Source organism: Bidens hawaiensis, unplaced genomic scaffold (assembly GCF_021521415.1).
Source record: "Bidens hawaiensis isolate Kalapana, Puna unplaced genomic scaffold, B.hawaiensis_p1.1 tig00036243_1, whole genome shotgun sequence".
NCBI lineage: Eukaryota > Viridiplantae > Streptophyta > Magnoliopsida > Asterales > Asteraceae > Bidens > Bidens hawaiensis.
Window position 1 is genome coordinate 94,607 of NW_027496308.1, and position 6,000 is coordinate 100,606.

Below are 6,000 nucleotides of genomic sequence, written 5' to 3' on the forward strand. Positions count from 1 at the left end.
AATCCATATATCATTAAAGGCCATGATGTTGAATTTCCCAAAAACTTTAAGGTTTTTCATTATACAAATACTCAATTTATGAATTTATGATATCATGAATTTATGCCAAACACTCAATTTTTGAAGTCTCTTGGCCGAATAAATTAAATGTTGTATCGAATTGACTATTTATTTTAGTCGATTCAATTAATATTTTCTACTGGTTTACATGTTTTTATAACCATGAGGCCCCGTTACAAGTAAACTTATGACTCGTGAGATCCGTCAATACGCTGTTAACAAATGAGATCAGGTAAATCATAGCTTGTGTTTGACAGCTGAACTTTGGGAGGCTATATCTGGTTTAAATGTTTGTTACAAATTGGATAGTATTTTTATTAAAGAAACTGAAAAGACATTAATTATCTTATCTTATCTTATCTCAAGCTTTCATTTCAGGGACGGTAGCAAATTTGACTTTTTTATGTTGTTAATTTTGAAACTTTCTTATGCTTCCTTTTGCATGGGCTGTGGATATGGTGTGGACCAAAACAGTTCGTGGACTACCATCACCAGCTGGTTAATAATGACCCAAAATCGCCTGTTACAAATCCATTGTTTTTTTTAGTTTTTTCAATGATTTTCTTGTCATTATAACATTAAATTTCTATCTGACTCTTGCATGAAATTAATTTATTAATATCTATTTAAAACTTTGTTGAAAAACAAATAGAAAAGATCAACAATAAACATACCCATAGTATAACAAGCCATGCATCCTCACTGTTGATGAGACAAACACAAATGCAAATCTACCCATTGTAAACATACCGATATGCAAGATATATTATAAGAAAGAAGCAAAGCAAACCTAGCTATGGCATCTAGCTTAGCAATAGAGCTGTGCTTAATTTCTACCAACAAACTAGATTCTATTTAGTTACATGGAAATAGAGTTCGGTTGTTTATCCAGAAACCAAATTATGAGGTATCTCAAAGTGATACTGGGCTTCTTCGGACTAGTTAGTGCAGACAGGAGAAAACAGAGTAGAAAATGTCTAAATTTAAAAAGAACCATAACTTAGATTTCAAGTGGAGCTACTGGCCCATGAGAAGTGGACGAAAAGATCTCGATGGGAGCTGTTTGTGTTTTCAATGGACATTCAAAGGAGAATTGTTATTATTTGTTATTCGTATGAATCTGTGTATTCTCAAAATACAATGGAAGATGAATAAATACAAAATGAAAGTTTGACAATTACAAGAAAATATCAAATAAAAGGAAAGTGTAATCGCTTGATTGTAGCCCCCAACGGTCCATGATTGTTATCAATTAGTTGATGAAATTGGGAAATGATTGAGGTTGATCCCATTATATTTTTCTTCTTATAATTTTTCTAACACTCTCCCTCAAGTTGAGTAGTGGGGTTTCCGATGCTCAACTTGCCAAGACAATAACTAAATATTCTTCCATTGACGGCCTTTGTTAATATATCTGCTAATTGGTCTTCGGATCGTACAAATGGTAATTCTATAATTCCGGCTTCGAGCTTTTCTTTGATGATGTTCCGATCGACTTCTATATGCTTTGAACGATCGTGTTGAACGGGATTCTCTGAAAATTGTATAGCGGCTTTGTTGTCACACATAATCTTGCTTGCTTCAGTAGGAGGGAACCCTATCTCGGTCAGAATTTTACGGATCCATATAACTTCTGCGAGTCCCCGTGCAATTCCTTGGAATTCGGCTTCGGCACTGGATAAGGCCACAACCTTTTGTTTCTTGCTTCTCCAAGTTACCAAGTTTCCTCCAACCAAAGTGAAGTAGCCTAACGTAGATCTACGATCGTCTTGGTCTCCTGCCCAGTCTGCATCGGTATATAGCTGGATTTTCAAATGTTTGTTTTGCTTAAAAAGAACTCCATGGCCCACTGTTCCTTTGAGATATCTTATAATCTTCAATACTGCCTCCATGTGGGTAACTTGAGGTTGGTGCATAAACTTGCTAACCACTCCAACTGCATATGTAATATCAGGACGAGTATGTGAAAGATATATTAGTTTACATACCAAGCGTTGATATCTTTCTTTGTTTGTTAATTCCGCTTCTTCTTCCATACGGAGTTGGTGGTTCACCCGCATTGGTGTGTCGTCCGGCTTACAGTTAGTCATTCCTGTTTGGGCTAGCAGATCGAGAATGTATTTCTTCTGGCATATAAAGATCCCCTTTTTGGATCTCAACACTTCTATTTACTAGAAAATACTCAAGCCTTCCCAAATCCTTCATTTCAAATTCCGTGAACAAGTTTGTCTTCAGCTTCTTTATCTCTTCTTCATCATTCCCTGTAATGATCATGTCATCAACATATATAATTAAACAAGTAACGAGTTTACCTCTTCGTTTGAGAAACAACGTATGATCGGAGTTGCTTTGTTGATATCCATATTTCTTCATTGCTAGAGTGAATCTGCCGAACCACGCTCGAGGGGATTGTTTAAGCCCGTATAAAGATTTTTTTAACCGACACACTTCTTTTTGTTTGAAGGTTTTTGTGAACCCTGGTGGAGCCTCCATATAAACTTCTTCTTTTAATTCCCCATGCAGGAAGGCATTCTTATCATCAAATTGATGAAGAGGCCATCCTTCATTTGCAGCGATTGAAAAAAGAACCCGGATTGTGTCAAACTTGGCTACTGGGGAGAATGTTTATGAATAGTCAATCCCGTATGTCTGAGTATAACCTTTGGCCACTAAACGTGCTTTATATCTTTCAATAGTTCCATCTGGCTTGTGTTTGATTGTAAAGACCCAGCGACAACCCACTGGTTTCTTTCCTGTAGGAAGTTCACATTTCTCCCATGTGTTGTTTTTCATTAACGCTTTCATCTCTGTATCCATTGCATCCTTCCAATTCTTTGATTCTAGGGCTTGTTCCACGGCATTTGGAATTTGTTCAGCGTAAAGTGAGGAGTTAAAAGCTTTGGCTTCTTTGGAAAGGTTTCCTTCAGCTATGTTTTCCATGTGGGTATCTAGAAGATTTAGAATGTTTTTCAGGAGAGTAACGCTTTGCTGGAATACCCCTGTTGACTCTTGGTGGAAGAACATATCTCTCAACGGTTTCTTCTTCTTGTAAATATTCTTGTCTATTTTGTTCTTGTATTGGTTCTTCTTGTTCCACCTGTACTGTTTGTTCTAATTATATCTCATGGTTGTTAGTTATATTTTCATGAGTATCATGAGATCCTTCATCTGTTATATTTTCAGATGTTTGAAAATTACTTACTTTAGACTTTAGGTCAGGAGGATTTGGGATTGTAGTACTTGGGCCACCGGATTTGTATGGGGTTGGTGACTCATTTTGGGTACTATGATCAACTTCTTCTGATGATGGTACCCATTGTAACCAATTCAGAAAGGGGAATCGACTTTCGTGTTATTTGAGCTAAAGGAATGTCTATGGCTCTTAGCTAAGGCACAAACTTCACACGTAAACACTTTATTTGTAGGATATAGTTTAGGAAATAAAAGATTTAAATACCCGACAGATGGGTTCCCCAAACATCTATGCCACAACCAAGCTTCCCTATCAATAGTTCCGTGACGTAGTACAATCCTTGGCGCTCAGTGCCACGCCCAATAATCACTCCCGTCCTGATGTCTTGTAAAATACCAAAGGTAGGGTGCATTAAAACTGTACAGTTTAGTTCTTTTGTCACATGGCTGATGGATAATAGTTTATGTGACAATGATGGAACATCGAGACAATTTGAGAGTTTTAAGGTTGATGAAATCTCAATTGTACCACCTTTTTCCACATCCATTACCCCGCCGTTTTCCGTTTTTATATAAGTTTTTGCGGGTATGGATGATGAGATAAAATCTGATAGATCATAAGTCATAGTGTCAGTTGCACCACAATCAAAAATCCATGATTTATCTTGCTTTTTATAAAAACTTTGAGCCATATTTGCCCTTCCATTATGTTCAAGGGCTGTTTTGCAATTATTGAAAATTTCTTTTATAAAACAATTAAATGTGCCATTTTGTGACATTTTTATTAAATCAGGGGCTAAATTAGAAATATTATGTTTTAATAGAAATGGGTCTGAGGACTTTTGCCCAAACCCGTTACCTATCGGCACCGGCGACGATTCATTCCAACTTTGATTTGCAGTTGCCATGTCGCCGAGACCTCCATCAATCTGGTAATCGTTGTTGTTTCCGGTGGTGTTATCACTGCCTATGGCGACGACGAGGTTGTTTCCGATGGTTCGATCACTTCCGACGGCGGTGACGACATCGTTTCCAACGTTGTTGTCGGTGGTTCTATCATTTTCTTTGACTGTTACATTTTCTTGCTCATCGTTTCCGATGGTGATGGCAGTAGTGTCACCGAATCCTTCTTCTATGATTTGACCGCCGATAATGGTGGTAATAATGCCGCCCACGTCGGTGGTTGCCTCCCTTGTACTTGATTCACTGGTCTGGTTGGAGAAAAATTTTGGTTTTTGAGGTTGTAAATTAAGGCTATTGGCAAGTTGGATTGGTATATCTGAACCGGGGTTACCGTCCTCGGACATGGCAGCCCTTTTTGGTTTGGAAATTGAACAAATATACAATTGTAGGGATGGAAGATGATGAGCAGGTTTGGTCATAGAACGCAAAACACTGCTCTGATACCATGTTTTCAATGGACATTCAAAGGAGAATTGTTATTATTTGTTATTCGTATGAATATGTGTATTCTCAAAATACAATGGAAGATGAATAAATACAAAATGAAAGTTTGACCATTACAAGAAAATATCAAATAAAAGAAAAGTGCAATCTCTTGATTGTAGCCCCCTACGGTCCATGATTGCTATCAATTAGTTGATGAAATTGGGAAATGATTGAGGTTGATCCCATTATATTTTTCTTCTTATAATTTTCTAACAGTTTGATGGTCGGGCAAAAGTCGTGTATATTATTATATTATTTGTTTACTTTTAGTTTAAATATTATGTGAACTTTGGTACTTCAAGCGTGTTTATGTGTTTCAGGATACTTGACGTTAAGGATGCTTATCGGGATGAATTACGGGCTTGGAACGAAGATATAGAAAACTCATGATGATTGGCACGCTTTCCTATGCAAAAATATAGAAGAAAAATGAAGAGGATGTGTCAGACACCCTTAACGCGTCGATAAGGGACCTTAGAGATACTCTAAAGTCTCAAATCAGGAAAGTAAACCCCGGTACTTTAATATATTGAGTTTTCAACCCTCATTCGAGACAATCTTCATTCCAACAACCAAGGACAAGACCTAGGACGATTTTCTACCATCCCAAAGCCTTCGGTTCGTCCGTTCATCGCATGCTTTCGCCCTCTCATCAGATAAGCGAATCCTTAGTGATGCCGAAGTAAGGCTAAAACCACTGTATTCACTTTATGCTAGGGTTTTGTGTAAACTAACTTTGATCAGATTCTATGTTTTGAATGTTTATAAACTTGATTGAATGTCTTCAATCTTGTTTTACATTATGAATTGATTGGTTAAATAGTTTATGATTTTGCTTATCAAATTTTACATCACTTTTCTGGTTGTGTTCATCACATGTAGGGTTAACTCTTATGCCATTGAACCAGTAATCGTTAGTCATTGCTTAAACTTGATTTTCATACATTAAACTAGTAATTGGGTAACCCGGAGTTCAGTTGTGTCAACAATTCGGTTAGGGTATCGTTTGTCCTCACAACCTGACTGTTAGGTTGTGTAATTACTGCGCAATTAATTCATATGAATCTGTGATTAGTTGGTCATCATATTACCTGAACCTGAAGTGAATCTTTTTCTCATAATTGTTTACAGCTTTAAAAGTAATCATGTGTTATTATAATCATCTTTATAAACCGCTTGACATCGTTTGTCCACCTTAGTTAACTAATTAATAATCATGAACTTTACTTGCACTTTCCATTGATTCCCTGTGGAGACGACCTTACTTACCCGCACTAGTTATAGGTATTTAAGCTTCAT